Here is an 18897-nt window from a genome sequence, read left to right as displayed (position 1 = left end):
AACAGGTAAGAGCTTGGACAGGTGAGGGCCTGAACAGGTGAGAATCTGAACCAGGTTGGAGCCTTGAGCTGCTGCTTGTAGGTGGACGGTGCTTGGATACTGCTACACGTGCAGTGGGAGAGAGGTCCAGACGAATACTCGTGCAGCAACGGAGAAACGCAGGTCACCAAGAAAAAAAGCTTTCTGTGGACAGTGGAGTGAGATGAGTGAAGAGGCACTATAAATTATGAGTCCACATTTGCAGCACATCCTGGCAAGCCAAGGTACGGTGCCTCGCATTTCGCCGGAAGGGAGTTTCACAACTTCACGCAATCTAGCCCCCCACGGTGCTGGATTGCAGGCGCGCGCCACCACCGCCCAGCGATCGTGGCATCGCCCAAGGTGGCAGACGGGTCTCCAGGCACCGGGGACACCGGCAGTGCAGTGTCTGCATCTCAGCGCCACCACCATCCATCAACCAGGACGCCGTGACACCGCGGCCTCGTTCGTGAGTTGTGCAATATTCCTTCAGGACCCCTGTATTTGTTCTCCGCAATGTTGATGGTTATTTGTCTTTATTGTTGTTGCTGATGGTGCTGCTGTGCTCACGAAACCACTGATCTCTCGTGTGACACGGCAAGGGAGACTGCCTAAACGGGACCATCCGTGTAACAAATCAGATTGACTCAAACTCGGTGCCATGAATTAAGGAACCACGATGATGCGATGGCTTCTTGACCATGACGTTTAATGAGTGCAACATTGCGTTGTTATTATTGAATTGAATGCGTGGAATTTGTAATTTACATAAATATCGAGAGGATCCATTTGAAGTGGGGAACTTTCGGGCAACATTTTTAAAGAAAAAAAAATAGCCTTAAGCCCAGGCAGGGAATAGGCTCGTGGCTCCGGGTGCTTCCCCGAGCATCTTATCGTCACGTCGAGGCGCGCATCAGCCGCCCCAACGCTCACTTTCCAAACGGTTATCTCAACAATGACCCGATCAGCTCGGATACAACTGCACGTGCCGTCAGGGTACAGATTTCAATTACCCGCGCGGCATAAATCATTTTCGCGAATAATTAAAGTAAGAGGCATTGCGTCGGGGGTTTAATGGCGGTAATACGTTTCGGCGACGGCTATTGATCAAAACGCAAATGGATATGGAGGCATTGAAATTCAATGCATGAAATGAGGCGATAATGCTCCGAGTGTGAGAATGATAATGTTACGGCTGCTCTGTGTCCGCTCGCCGTCGTTAACCCGTCGTCGGCAAGGCGTTCCGGCGGTGTGGCCGCATCTCCGATCAAACACGGTCGGCTACGTGCGGTGTGAAAGAAGTCCAAAATGCATGCGTGCGTGAGAATAATTTGTCGATCGGAATATGTGTTTATACTGGAGGAATCTGATGAGCTGTAAAGCTCTTTTTTTTACAGATGGCCGGTAGTGGTCGCCACGATATTTGCAATGTGTGTTGGCATGTTCCCCCCCCCCCCCACCCTTCTCCCTTCAAATTATATCAAAACGTCTTCAGGTTTGAACACCTCATTCAAGACGCAAACGTTGCACCTACTGCCTTTGACATTCCTCCTCCTCGAATACATCGCTGGTGGAACCATCAACCGCATCAGAACATCAACATCATGGCAATGGATTGTGGACGTGCGACCGAAACTATTCATCCCGTATTAAATCCATACAGACGCGAAGATACATAGACACATATTTAGACCTACAGAGGCTGCATGAAGACTCGCCGGGACTCATAAAGATACACAGAGACTCATAGCTCCATCAAAGAAAAGTCACAGTAGCGCGATTGTAGCGAAGCAACCCAAACTCTGGACCCACATAGTGCGCCACCGTGGTGAGGGTGGGCCACTCTGGTGAGACGTTAACTACTTCGCCTGGTACGCAGGAGGTCATGGGATCGGTCCCGACCCTGACGCCTGCTGAATATTTAGAGTTTGCGGTGTCTCTCTCCCCATGGTCGCGTGGTTTGTTTTTCTTCTCCGGGTCCTCCGGTTTTTCCCTCCACATTTAGAATCAGCATGCGCTGAGAGAGTATTTGGCTGCTATAAATGTCCGCGTGATGAGCCACTTCGTTGAGCCATCATTTGTGATCGCCAGGTCGCATTTACGGTAGTAGACGAGACATCTGTGAAAAAACGCTTGATAGCTCATCGGATTCCTCCGGTATAAATACATATTCTGAATGCTGATAGTCTAGTCCATGGGTCGGCAACCGAAATAACAAGAACCTTTTTTTTAAATCGGGACAAAATTCGATATTTCAATGCACGTGACTACGCACTTACATACATGACGTCGCGATGCAGCGCGTAAACAGATGCGTGCAGCTTGGGAGCCGCCGGTTTCCGACCCCTGTTTAAGACAGTAACGTACGTCGTACCGAAACAGGACCATTGCCCGAAGACGTTGTCTATTGTGTGGGGGGGTAGGCATTTAATTTTTTTTTATTTTAGAGCAATATTATTGAGACGTTTTCATGATACAATAAATATGATTATGTATATGCCGCCTTTCATCGGGGCGCCACGAGCAGCGAGAATAAATGTTACCTCCCTCGCCTGGTGCGGAGGAGACCGTGGGTTCGATCCCGGACCCTGACGATATAGGTTGTTGTATAGTTGAGGTCTGCGTGATCTCTCTCACTCTCCCCGTGGTGGTCGCGTCGATGGTTCCCCACGGTTCCTCTGGTGTTCCCACAAACACTCATAAACAACGTGCGTTTAGATTATTTGGCTTCGATGAATTCCCATGTGTGATGATAATATCGGCCGCTTCAATCAGCGTTCACGTCTTGCCAGGTCGCATCTAACAAATAAAGAATAGCTCAGTGAAATTTACCTGGTAAATGAAATAGTTGAAACCATTTATCCCTGTCAATGTCTAATTGTGTCTGTCCATTGTATGTCTGTTCGCCTATGTGTGTGTGTACATCTGATTCCTAACTAAATTTTGATTCGTAATTGAACGCAAGTGTTACGTCTTTATGTCTGTACATCTGGCCATCTATCGTCCTGCCCTTCGATCTGTTTGTTTGCCCATCCGTATTTCTGTCTGTCCACTCGTTATCCATCTGTTCGTCTGCGTGTCCGTCCATCTGTTTGTATTGTCTACGCTTTGACCGTCGGAATCTATGTCTGACCGTGTATTTTTCCATCTTCCTCTCCATCCCTCTGCCCGCCCATCTGTCTGTCCGTCTATTCGGTCACTGACGAAAGTCCTCTTTAAAAACGCAGTGATCCTCTTTCACCCGAAACCAGCCACATCCGCGCCGCCTTTCAACTCGCGTTATAAACGCATTGTGTCAATTCCAGTTCTTTACCATATAATCAATGTAACAAGCGTACTGCCGGACTGTGTATTGAACTGAGCGGCTGTAATAAAGGTCTCACGCTGAGCTAGAGATGCTCGCATTTCAATTATCTGCACCTCGCAGTTCTGCATTTAATTGTTTGTGCACAGAGGACATTGGAGCCGTAATTTATAACAGTTGTAAAGGCCTCACCCCAATTCGGCAGCAGGTCAGAAAATCTCTACTAAGCAGTCACTCCAATTACCGAATGAGCTATCAAGACATTAGCGATCAAAAACATACTCGGGTTGAAGGGTGCAATGGCAATTTAATTACTTATTGTGTATTTAATTAAAACGCTCTTCCAATTACAGACTGCTGGCATAAGCGACTACGCACATCAAATAAGCGTGAGTAATAATAATAATAGAAGATCCTTTGGGATTCATGGGAAAGTGAAACCTCAACAAGTCAAACGTTTTAATAACGTAAACAAAATTGGAAAATAAGTTTAAACGTTTTCCTTTCTTTGTTTTTGTAGATGAGAGGAAGCGAAAAAGATGCAACCCTGCGATGAGCTTTCTCACGCCACTGCTGGCGGAAAGACCTCCACCAGAGGAAGCTATAGATAGCCCCCTCCACTTGAGAGTACTTGGCCTATTCTTCCACGCTGACAAGACGTCTTGGAGGAGGTGCGAGTACCCACACTTCACCCCATCATGCGCAACGACCCCGTTGATCGACTAAGCGCGGTAAAGCCATTTAAACAATATTATTATCATCATCATCATGTTGTTATTTGTGAAACCTTCAAGCGCCGCTCCAAATGTTGAACCGTTGCGGAGGGCTGCCGTCAAAAGCCTCGCTTCCGTGGACTTTTTGCTGATTTTCTCACCTCTCTCTGCCATTGTGAGTGTCATCTCCTTCCACACCTCGCCGAAGCGAAATAAAGGGTGTCAGTCCTCCGGAGCACGGTGACCCCCAGTAGCCATCGACAGCGGAGTCGACACCCCCTCCCCCCTCCCCGGGTTTTATGTTGTGTAGGTCATCATGCTCTCATTCACTCACTTCCCCCCTCCATTAGCTTGACCCATCATCAAAAATCACAGGGCTCTTCGTCGTGTGTTTGATGGCTCGAGAGAGGAGGAGGAGGAGGAGACGGATTTTAATGGAGTGTTGCACGCCACCAGGGGAGCAGCCTCGTGCGGGTGTCGAGGGGTGTCCGACGAATGGCCCGGGCAACATTTTTGTGACGTGGATGAAACGACGCTCGCTCAAAAAAAAAACGTCGGACAATAGTCTTGGGACGAAGGTCTTTCGCACCTCCAATTAGCACACTGCTAAGTGGAATATTCACGTTCCGAAGCGGTTACCCGTAGCATTATGGGCTAAGTCAACCTCCAACCGGCAAATTTGAACTCCCGCTACCTCTCCACCAGCGAGACCGCCAGCTCTCGCACCAGACCACCCGGCCCGGGTACGAACCAAACCGCAGAGGTCACGTGCTCGCCACAGGGTCACGGGGCGATTCACGGTGCATCCGTGAATGTACTTGCAAGATAATTATTTAAAAATATATATTTTTGTAAAATATAAATGTATATATTTATTTTTGGGGGGAAAAATATATATTTATATATATTTATATTTTTTCCCCAGGAAGCTACGCGGACAGCTTAATGCCCAAGGCAACACGCTTACTGTCAAAAATGTTCTGGCGGGGGGGGGGGGGAACGAAAGTAAATCAACCAAAGAAAAGATAATGGCAGTGAAACCTTACTTTAATCACATATTCCGTTTCTTTTGGCGATATTGGCCCTCTCACCTTGTTCGCCCGGGTTCCACAGCAATCCCCACCGAGGCGAGGGAATGTCTCTACCGTGTGGGATCATCGCGGCCAGACAGCTGGCGGACTGCTGCTGCTGCTACTGCTGCTGCTGCTTGCGAGCGAGCGAGCGAGGAGACGCAGCTGGCCGTTGCCTGAGCAACGGAGCGCAACCTCGTTCCGCCGAGGGGTCCTACGTCTGGCTCGAAGCGCGGAGGTCTCCTTTCATGTTGACGATCACTAACGACAGGAGGCGGTAGGTAGGGGTGGGTGGGGGGGGTGGAAACTCCAACTTTCGGTTTACTGCAGAACTAAAAATAAAACTCTGGGAGGCACTGAGCACAAAATGATGTACATTCGATATCAAAGCTCGCATGGTGGTGTGATGTTCAGATATTAAAGTGAAAAAAAAATGGGTAACGAGGTAAAACATTTTCACGTTGTTTTTTTTTTTTAAACGAAGCCAGATTTATCTCGCCGCGATTTGTGTGATAATAGGCAGTGCAACGATGTGTTCGATGCAATTTGATGAATATTAATTATTGAACTCAGGAAAGGCAACAAGTCAAAGTAATTCCCTGCTGAAATGAGCATTCAGGCTGTAATCATCTCTCGTTTACAGCACTGAAACAGTGGTGGAAATTCCACATTCCTATGGTAAGGATACATAAGTGCAGACAGCTAAACGTGCTACAATTCCTGTAAATATAAATTATATTGCTTCCTTGATTAAATTACAACCCTGAATTGTGACAATTGATTGTGACACATTTAGAGTTGATATTAAATATAAATAATATCATGGGACCTCCTTTGCCAGTACAAAAAAAATGTGCAGGACGCCTTTTGGCGTCCTCTGGTCTAGCACCGTTTGAGACGAGGCTCAAAAGAAAGCCGTCTCTGGTGTGGACCAATCAGTTTCAAGGACAATGCCACATATATTATCAGAGTATGTTTTTCGTTTGCATTCTGACCACAAGCATTGTGGTTAATGCAGACATGATTCCTTGTAAAAGGTGTTTTTTTTTGTTGTTGCCAGAATAAAGGGGAAAAAACCTTTTTCTTACAAATAATATGTTGTTTGTGGTTTTGCGTAGATGGTAGTTGCTCATATTTTAATGTTCCTGACAAAAAAATATGAAATAGGAATCATCAAGTTCACAATGATTTGTTCTTTAATAATAAAGATATTTAATTATTACTATTAAAGATCTTTAAATGAAAAGAAATACATGCTTTTACCCTCAAAATGTGCACTTACATTTTTTTCATGTATAAATTGAGAGAAAGGTGATTTTGTTAATGCATGTCTGTTACAGATTTTATGAAATGTAAAGTTCCAATGATTAGCAAACTGATGGCATGATTGTATTGCGTGAACTGCAGTTCAATAACTTAAGAAATATTAACGTAATTGAAGTATACCAAAGCACAAACAACAAGGTGATAAAAAAGTGAAGTACAATTACAAAACCTACAAGAAGCTAATATTGTGGTAATTTTTATATACGACTAGCTTAACTACCCAGCTTCGCCCAGGAATTGGATTCACAACGCCCGGCCGCCTTTGTCTCCCCAGCGGCGATGTTCACACACCACACCAGTTACTCGTTTGATGCTGAGTCGAACTAGGGGAGGCCCAGGACCGGTTAAAATAATCGTCACCAGAGGTGGCCGTGAGCGGGAATCGAACTCGGGTCGCCGGGTTCGTAGTGGAGCACGCTAACCACTACACTACAACGCGTTACGCTTCCACACACACACACAGACACAAAGACAAATATCCCCCGTATAGCCTTAACAGACTGTAGGGGCAAGTGCTGTTAGCGAGCACCTATGAAGGCCGGAACGGTACACGAGGGGGTGGGTGGCCAGCACCACGCCCGACCGCCTTTGTCTCCCCAGTGGCAATGTTTACACACCGCACCAGGTACTCATTTGAGGCTGAGTCGACCTAGGGGAGGCCCGGGACCGGTTTAGATATTCGTCACTGGTGTTGGCCGTAAGCGGGAATCGAACCCACACACAGACACATACAACAACAACAACAACAACAACCGCCATTCGCCACTAAGTGGCGGTGACGTCACCACGACGCTTGTGCCAGGCTATGTGCACCCTGAGGCCACGTGAAGTGTCGAACGCCCGCTGGCAGGAGGTCACGGGGCAGACCCAGGTGCCACGGGTCGACTGACTGAGATGACTGGCTGATGCACCACCTGTGCCCCTTACTGTGCCAACCTGCTGTGTTTTAGCCACCCGGCGCTCCGCTCGCTGTTGTGAGCGTCGCTCCTCTGCCCTCCGTTGTTGTTGGAGGGCGACTGCCTCCAACTGCCCAGTAGCATCCTTCACGAGCCTCCTCCACAGAGGCCGATCTTGACACCGCTGGTACCAGTCATCGGCAAGTCCACTCAGCTCCACGTCCTCCTGTACCACATCACTCCATCTCTTCTCTAGCCCGTGCCGCGCCCGCTTAGCCCCCTCAATCCGGCCAAACAAAAGCTGTTTTGGCATGCGGTGGCTGGGCATGCGGGCTACATGACCCAGCCATCGCAGCCTTGCCTGCCGGAGGAGCTCACCGATGGGACCCTGCCCAGATCTTTCAAGGATTTGTGAGCTCCTCACACAATCCAGTCTGGTTAAACCCAGGATGGATCGTAGGCAGGTCAGCCTAAATGTTTCTAACCGGCGAAGATGTTCCATTAGGGGGTTCCACGTTTCGCAAGCGTAGAGAAGGGAGGGAATGACCGTGGCTGAGAAGACCTGAAGCTTAGTGCGGAGCGACAGACCAGGTAGCTTCCACACAGCGTTACGCAACCGATGAAAAGATATTGCCACTCGACTGATTCGGAGTGAGACCTCTGCTGTTAAACTGGAGCCAGTCATAAGCACACTGCCCAGGTATGGGAAACTCTCCACTCTCTCCACAACTGCCCCATCACCGATTGGGAGTTGTGGGGGTGGAGTGTCCGATGGTACAAAATACCCAGGCAGGTGCTTAGTTTTGGTGGGGCTGATGGTAAGGCCCCACCTCTTAGTGGCACGCTCCAGTCTCAGCAGCAGCGTCTCCAACTCCTCCTCTGACTGAGCAGCTATTACCAAGTCATCAGCATACATAACGTGGTTGAGCAATAGGGAGCCATCCCTTGACCGCACCCGGGCATCGATTAGCCTCCCATTATATCTGTACCATATGGAGATTCCCCCGGTACAGCGATTGAAGGCTTCACAAACTACGTGGTCAAAATAGATGTTAAATAATGTGGGAGCCAGAGGACATCCCTGTCGCACCCCAAGGTGTACAGGGAATGGCTCTGACTCCCGGCCACGTAGTTTTACCCGGGCCCGCTCACCATCATGAAGGTCCTTAATGATCGTGAGCAGAGGGTCAGGTACTCCAAAAGCACGAAGAACGACCCAGAGCCCAGGCCTACTGATGGTATCATAGGCCTTGACCAGGTCAATAAAGCAGAGATGTAGGTCTTGTTGGAATTCCCTACACCTCTGCTCTAGCAGACGGACAGAAAATATGGCATCTGTGCAGGACCGCCCTTTCCTGAAACCGCATTGGGGCTCCGCAAGCCTCTCCTCAGCGTGCCTGGCAAGGCGATGCTGAATAATCCTTGCCAGGACCTTTCCCGGCACACTGAGGAGTGAGATGCCCCTGTAGTTGTTACAGTCTGTGCGGTCCCCCTTCTTAAAAAGGGGGACCACCAGGGCATCCTTCCAATCCTGCGGAACCCGTCCAGTGGTCCAGACTGTTGTTATGATGTCATATAGGGCAGTCTGTGCACAAACGCCACCCTCCCTAAGCATTTCGCTTGGGAGATCATCTCTGCCCGCTGCCTTTCCTGGTCTCAGACTCCGGATCGCCTTCAATACTTCCTCAGCAGATGGCACCTCAGCCAGCCACTCACAGGGGGTGACTTCATCCAATATTTGAGGCACCGCAGCCTCAGCAGGGTCATCCTCACTTTGTGCCACGATGTTTTCCTGGCTGAGGGATTTTCCCTGCCCCAGGACCTCACAGAAATGTTCAGCAAATCTGCGAACCTGTTCCTGGGGGTCGGAAATTGGATCACCGTTTTTTCCCCTAATGATGGTAATAGGTGTGGCGCTGCAGGTTACTTTTTTGATGGAGTTAAATAGAGATTTGTGATCACGGGCCACTCAGGCAGACTCCATCTCCTCAGCAACCCGCGACCACCACCCATCCTTGCAGCGCCTCACGGCTCTCCGAACCTCCGAGCGAAGGCTGCGGTAAGCCTCCTCATTCTCTGACGTGGGATTCTGTAGCCGATGACAGTGGGCCTGTCGCTTTTTCTCAACCATCCTGAACAACTCCTCTGTCATCCAGGGTGTCTGGGGAGGTCTGGACCGCGTTCCCAAAGCAGCCATTGCAGCTGCATGAGTCACAGTCCTAAACCTCGCCCATTTACCCTCGACATCAGGAGGAGTCAGGGACGATGCCAATCCCAGCCGCAAGCGATGATGAAATTCTCGCTTGCAACTTTCATCAGATAACTGAGACCAGGCCACTTTAGGTTGGAATGGGGTCCTGGGTGTACACCCACCACCGGAGTGGAAGAATGGCAGGCGCATCTTACAGATGACTAGTCGATGGTCAGAGGGCAGATCAGCTCCACGGTAGGTCCTGGTGTCAAGGACATGGGCTCGCATTCGCTGGTCCGTCACTATGTAGTCCAGCAGATGTTCTTGCTTGGACCCGGCATGCATCCATGATGTTGTGTGGATGCGCCGATGCCGGAACAGCGTGTTGGTAATTACAAGCCCATGGGCTGCACAAAAATCTAGCAGCCTCCTACCGTTGTTATTGAGCTGATCTGGCCCATGCCCTCCAATCACTCCAGACCAGGTGCCAGTATCATGACCAACTCGGGCATTGAAGTCACCCAACATGATGACTCTATCCCGAGGGGCCACCTTAGCCAGCACCTGTGACAGGAGGTCATAGAAGGCATCTGACTCATCGGCTTTGCCTGCATCCCTCCACGGATGTTCATCTTCGGTGGGGGCATAAGTAACCACGACCACCATTCCTCGCCTCCGGTTGATGGGAAGGCGAGCCCAAAGTAGCCTGGGGCTTACAGCTTCCCACACCTCACCGCCACGCTCCCACGCCCCCTTCATTCTTTTGTTCAAAAGAAGACCCACACCCTGTTGTTTGGCAGTCTGCTGCCCCGAGTAGAGGACTGTCCACCCCTCATGGTGGCAGGAGCCAGAGCCGGTCCACCGGACCTCCTGAATGCCGCATAGATCCAGGCGGTACCGGTCCAGCTCCCGACAGAGGAGTGGCAGCCTCTCCTCTGCAGTGAGCGTTCGAACATTCCACGTGGCCACCCGTAGTGGCTTTTCGTTGTTTCTGGAGTAGCCCCGAGGGTAGGTATTCAATCTCCTGGCTCCGCCAATTGGGGTTTGGCCAGGAGACGTCATAGACGCCTGGCCCCCCGGGGCCTCCGGCACAAGCTTAGTTGTTACATATTTCAGTTTAATTCGTGGTTTTGTGGTAATTAATTGAAGGTGGAGGGGTTACCAGCCCCTCGCACCCGTCCAGAGCCCCCGTTTAGCCCCTGTGGTGGACACATATGCCATGAGGGGAGGAGCCAATCAAAATTGGAACTCCCCCCACAGCGCTGTCCACGACAGAGTTGCCCGTCCGGCACCGCGAGGAGGTAGGGGGTTGTTTTGCCGGACACATACACACACACACAGACACACACAGACACACACAGACACATACAGACACATACACAGACAAAAAACAAAGATCCCCCATATAGCCTTAACAGACTGTAGGGGCAAGTGCTGTTAGCGAGCACCTATGAAGGCCGGAACGGTACACGAGGGGGTGGGTGGCCAGCACCACGCCCGACCGCCTTTGTCTCCCTAGTGGCGATGTTTGCACACCGCACCAGGTACTCATTTGAGGCTGAGTCGACCTAGGGGAGGCCCGGGACCGGTTCAGATAATCGTCACTGGTGTTGGCCGTGAGCGGGAATCGAACCCGGGTCGCCAGGTTCATAGCGCAGCGCGCTAACCGCTACACTACCGCTCCCCACCATACACAGACACACACACAGACACATACACAGACACACACACAGACACACACACAGACACCCACAGTCACATACACACACACAGACAGACACACACACAGACACACACACAGACACCCACAGACACACCCACAGACACATACACAGACACATACACAGACACACACACAGACACATACACATACACACACAGACAGACACACACAGACACAGACACACACACAGACACACACACACAGACACAGACACACACAGACACATACACAGACACACACACAGACACATACACAGACACACACAGACACACACACAGACACACGCAGACACACACACAGACACACACAGACACAAAGACACACACAGACACATACACAGCGCGCTAACCACTACACTACAATGCGTCGCGCTTCCACATGCGCGGGTCACATGACAGATTTGACGTCACAGCTCACTTGCCGTGCAAATAAAATATTCATTATTGAGCTCCCCCCCCAAAAAAATTGTATTTTTAAAAAAATATTTTTTGCATGGTGTACAGTCTGGAAAGTACCCACACGGCAAATTTCAAGTTTGTTGCAAGTCGGGAAGTAGGCTAAACATTTTGAACAGACAACACACGTAATCATCGTGAAAGATGATACCACGGCAAGCCAACAACAACCGGCACTTCACTGTGGACGTTAAAGATCCCCGTGACGTCCTTCGAAATAAGTAGGCCATGGTGTGCAGACTGTCATGGTCCAAATTTGGCGAATTAAAAATTAAGAAATGTACCCACAAAATATTCAACTGGGATTGCGCGCATCAGTCAAAGCCCTTCCTACTGGCAGCATCATGCTGGCTCACAGGCTAGGTGCTCAGTCATCCTGTGCCACACAGGGGCAGATGCCACTGGAGGTGCCCTTCGAATGTTTGAGATGAGATGCGATGTAAGGCCCTTTGAGTTTCTGAGGCATTTGAGTGCCGTATAAGTGCACAACATTTTTGTAATCATAATTATTACCTATTTGAACGATGAAGGAACGGACACTTTGGGTACAAATTGTCGAATGCGAATCAATTCCAGAAAGGTTTCAATTACTTCCTAGAAGTTTTGTTTCGATTTCATTTAAAGAGCCACAATCAAACGCACCGTTTGCGCACACAAATGAACAAATAAATAAACGAATTAAAGTAAATGCGTGCGAAATATCATCAATTCCAATCACTTGACCAAAAAACAGCGGGAATCAATTCAGAAAGGTTGAAATGGATTTACAATTTGCGGTAAATGAAACATAACCTGTTGTGGGTCTCATAAAGTGGACGCTGCAAATTGCCGGAATAATGAATCATTCTGCACGCTAATCAAACGGCAGTGACAATTCATGCGTGGTATTTGGATTTTTATTTATTTAATCTTTGCTGTTTATTGGACTATGATCGTAATGGAGGATGCTGCTGTTAGCACACGCGACTTTACAAGCCAGAGGTCGCTGGCTTGGCAGTTGGAACAATGCCTTCACTTTCTTCAATCCACTCACCTCTGTCCAGGCGGCAGTATGAATGGTTAGAGAGCAATTAGTCGATCGGCAGATTGTGCGTAGTGGGTTAAAGTGTGGGTGCGCCTACCTCTTCTGGCCAGACCCCGGAAGAGTAGGCCAAATGCCCTCTAGAGGGGCTCTCTCAAGAACTCATTCGAGTGGAGGTTCTTTCACCAGCAGTGGCGTGAACAAGTGCAGTAACCGCAGGGCTGCGGGTTTGCCTTGCGTTAATCTACGGTTGCAATGGATCCGCTTACCAGAATATTGACAAAATCTGATATATGACAAAAAATAGATTTTTTTACCAGAAAAAGCCGACTGAGCTATATATCTCTTTTTAAGAGGCCACGTGGCCATAAATGATAGCTCAACGAAGTGGCTTATCACGTGGAAATGTACAACACCTCGATACTCTAAATGCGTGATTCTACACGTGGAGGGAAAAAAACCGGGAAGACCCGGATAAAATTCCACGCGACCACGGGGAGAAGAGACACGCAAACTCAAAATATACAGCAGCAGGCCTCAGGGTCGGGATCGAACCCACTACCTCCTGTGTACCAGGCGAGGGAGTTAACATCTCATAGCCACCGTGGCGGCCCGTGCATCGCGTGCCAGTCCAAGAGAGAGAGAGAGAGAGGGAAACAAGTTCGCAGCGACGTATCATGGGAAGCAGAATGTCTCACAAGCCAAGTGTGAAGTCCTTTGGGGCAAACATAATAACTAGGACGGACCTGAGAAAATATAATAGTGGCAGCCGGGAAGGATTACTCACTTAAACTCCCGACGATGTCCACAGCAGTGTGTGGTGAAAGCTTTTCGAGAAGAATGGCTGAAACACGTGTCCTAACTTCAGGATACCACGCGTGGATTACAAAGTGGCCGTGACAACCCAGGTGCTAAATATTTCACATTACCAGAGGAGGGTAAGAACTACACGTAGATGCATTATCTTGGGTGGTGCATTGTCACACAACTGATGAACAAAACCAAAAAAAGTTGGCTTCTTCATGTGCTGGGCAGACTCATTGATACTCTTTGGGTCTTTTGGTAAAGTCACGTAGATAGAAGAAAAATAATAACTAAAAATCACGACGTTTCGATAGCAACACAAGCAATCGTTCTCAAGAGAGCTGCTGCTGCAGCAGGGGGCCTGAGATGGGTGCAGGGCAAGGGTAAGTGGGAGGGGTTTGAAAAGGAAGATCGAGGGCTTCCCAAAGCTGTTGGGATGGCCGTTGTATTGGTGAGAGATTAGCATGTCTATGTAGCCACCGCCACATCGAGGAATGCAACTCAGAGAGTCGGAAAAAACTGCTAACATCGGCAGGTAGGATGGAAACATCACAGCCAGTTATGACTTAAAATGGTTAATAACGTCCTTCCAATGATTGCTCAGTTTGTACCCAACTCCTCGGTTGAAATGTTGTCTGTGTTTATTTATCTGGATGGCTTCATGAACGAATATTACATTTAAACAGTTGTTATTGATACATTTACACATTTATTATTTATACATTTACACCGTTATTATGCATACGTTTACACAGTTATTATTGATACATTTCCACAGTTATCATTGATACATTAACAATTCTTATTTATAGATTTACACAGTTATTAAATTTAGATTTGAAGCTTTCGTGACTGCAGGAATCCATACTCTCTGGTTCTTTCGATCACGTGATTTATTTTAATTTTATTTTCTACCTACGTGACTTTACCGAAAGAACCAGAGAGTACAGTTATTATTCATACAGTTACACAGGTATGATTGATAGAGTTACACAGTTATTATTAATACAGTTACAGTTATTATTGATACAGTTACACAGTTATTATTGATACAGTTACACAGTTATTATTGATAGAGTTACACAGTTATTATTGATGCAGGTACAGTTATTATTGATACAGTTACACAGTTATTATTGATACAATTACACAGTTATTATTGATACAGTTACACAGTTATTATTGATACATTTACAGTTATTATTGATACAGTTACACAGTTATTATTGATACAGTTACACAGTTATTATTGATACAGTTACACAGTTATTATTGATACAGTTATACAGTTATTATTGATACAATTACACAGTTATTATTGATACAGTTACACAGTAATTAAATTATTCAGGACATCTCATCTCCATTATCCCAGTGCCCTGCTGCAGTCTCACCAAGAAGACCCCTCAAGCCCCCAGCCCCCCAGCTCCCCAATCCCCCTAGCCCCCTAGCCCCAACCCCCCAGCCCCCCAGCTCTCCAATCCCCCAAGCCCCCTAGCCCCAACCCCCCAAATCCCCAGCCACCCAGCTCCCCAATCCCCCAAGCCCCCTAGCCCTAACCCCTCAGCCCCCCAGCTCTCCAATCCCCCAAGCCCCCTAGCCCCAACCCCCCAAATCCCCAGCCCCCCAGCTCCCCAATCCCCCTAGCCCCCTAGCCCCAACCCCTCAGCCCCCAACCCCCCAGCCCTGCTGTATATTTGCAGTTTGCGGTGTCTCTCTCTCTCTCCCCGTGGTCGCGTTTTCCCCTCCACATTCAGAATCAACGTCACGCGTTTATAGTATTTGGCTGCTGTACATTTCCACACGTTGAGGAGACACTTCGTTGAGCTGTCATTTGTGATGGCCAGCTCGCTTATGAAAACGAACTATACAACTCAGTGGGGCCTTACCTTGTGTATATTTTTTTTTACACAATTTGTCATTATTTTTAAATGTGTCGGGTTTGGAGCGATGGCCCAAGGCACGCACGGCCCACGTCCAAACTTCCGATGAAGTTGCGGCACCGTTAAACGTCCGTCGCGTAAGCGGGGGGACGCGCGTTCACAGCTCAACCCGCCTGTGCTATACATCACAACTGCAGTATTAACCAGGGTGGACGCTGGGGCCACTGCAACAAAGCGACAAATGCGCGACCACCCGCGCCAATGCCTGTGGAGGCGTCAACTCGCGTAAAATGAACGGTCTGAGCTTTGGAGTCTTTGGAGATTTCCCCGCCGCCGCCTCGTAACGCGAGAAACACATCTCATTTCCATTTCAATACCTCGCAAAATGAAAGCATGTTTAATTCTATCAACAAATGGAGCATGTGGTCAAACAAAATAACACGTGCAATTAACACTTAAATTAGTTTCGGCAATACTGGCAAAACTATATATTTTTTGTTCACTTAAAAAAAAATTGTGCAATTCAACTACAGTACAATTTTATCGCAACAATAATAACTTTGACTTGAATTGCCCGCGGTTGCTGCTTGGTTTGCAAACCTGGGTCTTTGTGTGACTCTCACCGCGCTTCTGCTCAGAAGTCTGATCATGGAAAACTGCTCCCGTGACCATTTAATCCTTTGCCTCTGCCAGCTTCTTAGAAAGTTACCCACTCTCCCCAGGTCACCGCCGTGTGAAGTGCCATCGCCAGCGAAATGTCTCTGAAGCCCTTCTATCAAGCCAACTGCTGGAGCAAGGCCTCCTTAACCCACGTCGGACGAGGGGGTTACTTGACTATACTTCACCACGCTGGTCAGTGGAGGTTAGAGGTAGACGGTGAACAATCACAGGGTTCAGCTATTATCACTCAGCGCTGATGTTAATTGTGGCCGAGAACAGAATTCAGGGTGCTGGGCTTTGCAGGGCAGTGCGCTAACCACTGTACCAATGCTCCAGTCCTCCCTTCTGACCTGAAGGCGGTCACTATTTCTGCTACTCTCTCTGTCTGCTCTAAAGAAGGGCCATTGTCTGCATCGTCGGCCTGTTACAGTCTATAGGTGTCTATTGTAAGGTGGGGCGAATTAAGTACGTGGTGAGTTCAATTGTTTCAGTCATACCTACACATAATTCTTTAGGGGGTTCACGTGAATAACAAAAGCCTTTCACGACACCTTTTCCGTATGTTACTATTGTATGTTGCTATTATTTAAGTTAGGCAATTCAAATAACGGACCATACTTCACCACGCTGGTCAGCGTGAGATCGTGAAGGCGGGGAGCATAAACGTGGGAGCATAGAAGTAGTGTACAGCAACACGCCTTCTGCCACCCACCGCATCGCACAACCGCGCGGCAAACCTAAACTAATCTAATTAAACTAAAAACAAATTTACCAGCTAAGGCGCACGAAGCTATATAACTCATTTTGAGAAGCGAGCTGGCCGAAAATGACAGCTCAACGAAATGGCTTATCATCACGTGGACATTTGTAGCAGCCAAATACTCTAAACGCGTCATGTTGATTCTTCAATTCGGAGGGAAAAACCGGAGGACCCGTAAAACAAAAAATCCACACGACCACGGGGAGGGAGAGACACGAAAACTCCGAGTACACAGGCGTCAGGGTCGAGATCGAACCGACAACCTCCTTCAATACCAGGCGAGGTAATCAACATTTCGCCACCACGTAATGCTATGAAGTGCTAAAAATCCACTTCTCATCCTGTGCCAAGCTGAGCTTGCGTGGTGGTCACCCATCGAAGCACTATCCAGACTCAAACCCTGCTCAGCTCATGGCGTGAACCCTTACACGTGCTGGATATAATGTGCGAACCCCTTGCCCCAGTGTCAGGAACACGCTGCCGAGGAACAGCAGCCGTCACACACTGGGCAGGCAGAGTTGCCCGCTGCGCTCTTTTCTGATGGGAGCGTCAACAAAGAGGCCAGCGAGCCGGGTTTGTTTCCAACTCCTGCCTCGACCAAGACAGCTCCCAGGTTTTACCGCCCCAACGCGCACCTGGGTAGCAGCTGTCCCCCTCCCTCCCTCTCCTGCCCTCCCAGTGAAGAGGAGAACAACAAAGAGCGGGCGGTAATAGCGCACACACGCGCGTTGTAAAATGACGGCAATTGTTGGCTGTGGTCGTTCATCATCAATCGGGGCCAGGTGCACGGAAATTTCGAGTGAGCGGAGAGGGGGGGGGGTGGTCCATCGGGTCAGAGGCATATTAGTGGCACGGAGCACATTCCCTCGATACGAGAGCGCACGTTTGAGGCGGTACAAATGTGAATGGCCTAGGACGAATACAAATCACCCGCAGCATTTCTGGTCGTCACCACCTGTTGTGGAAAATGCTTCCAGTGTCCGCCATGGGCAGCTTGGGAGCGATCGCGCAACGTTTAAAACGTGGGATTGTACGTAATGCACGGTACGTTTCAACTTTGTTCGTGCCCTACGTAGCCAACCGTGCTCATCGGAGGTGCATTTGTTGAGGATTGTGGTGTGAGTCATGGGGCCCCCAACAAAGGTTTTATTGGTACCTATCGGGGTGGTGAATGCTAACATTAATGTAATTTAAGCATGTTATGTTACAAATATCGATGATACGAAGGGTAATCTCGTAGCATTTTACGAGAAAATGTAATTTTAAAAGGGTACATGTGTTTGATAGAGAATATAATAGTTATGGGGGAGGGGGGGACACAAATGTAATGTCAAACATCTACGGAATATGAAAACAAATATGCTATACAGCATATACATTCAGCTTCATGGCTTTAGTGAACATTGCCCGTGGTGGACACTACCGTGGTGGACACTACCGTGGTGGACACTACGGGAGTGCCCAAGGTGGACACTCCCGTAGTGGACACTGCTGTAGTGGACACTGCCGTAGTGGACACTACCGTGGTGGACACTCCCGTGGTGGACACTCCCGTGGTGGACACTACGGCAATCCACAAGGTGGACACTCCCGTGGTGGACACTCCCGTGGTGGACACTCCCGTTGGTGGACACTCCCGTGGTGAACACTACCGTGGTGGACACTGCCCGTGGTGGACACTGCCCGTGGTGGACACTACCGTGGTGGACACTGCCGTGGTGGACACTCCCGTTGGTGGACACTCCCGTGGTGAACACTACGGGAGTGCCCGTGGTGGACACTCCCGTGGTGGACACTCCCGTGGTGGACACTACCGTGGTGTACACTGCCGTGGTGGACACTCCCGTTGGTGGACACTCCCGTGGTGAACACTACGTGCCCGTGGTGGACACTCGCCGTGGTGGACACTCCCGTGGTGGACACTATGGGAGTGCCCGTGGTGGACACTCCCGTGGTGGACACTCCCGTGGTGGACACTCCCGTGGTGGACACTCCCATGGTGTGACATTCCAGTGGTGAACTCTGCTTATGGTGAATTCCGTGCATCTCGGTGCACGTGCTTGCGGCGCTCCA

The sequence above is a fragment of the Petromyzon marinus genome, chromosome 42, assembly GCF_048934315.1.
Source record: "Petromyzon marinus isolate PM22_M1 ecotype Great Lakes invasive population chromosome 42, UKy_Petmar_22M1.pri1.0, whole genome shotgun sequence".
Classification (NCBI taxonomy): Eukaryota; Metazoa; Chordata; class Hyperoartia; order Petromyzontiformes; family Petromyzontidae; genus Petromyzon; species Petromyzon marinus.
Note: the sequence above shows the minus strand (reverse complement) of the source record.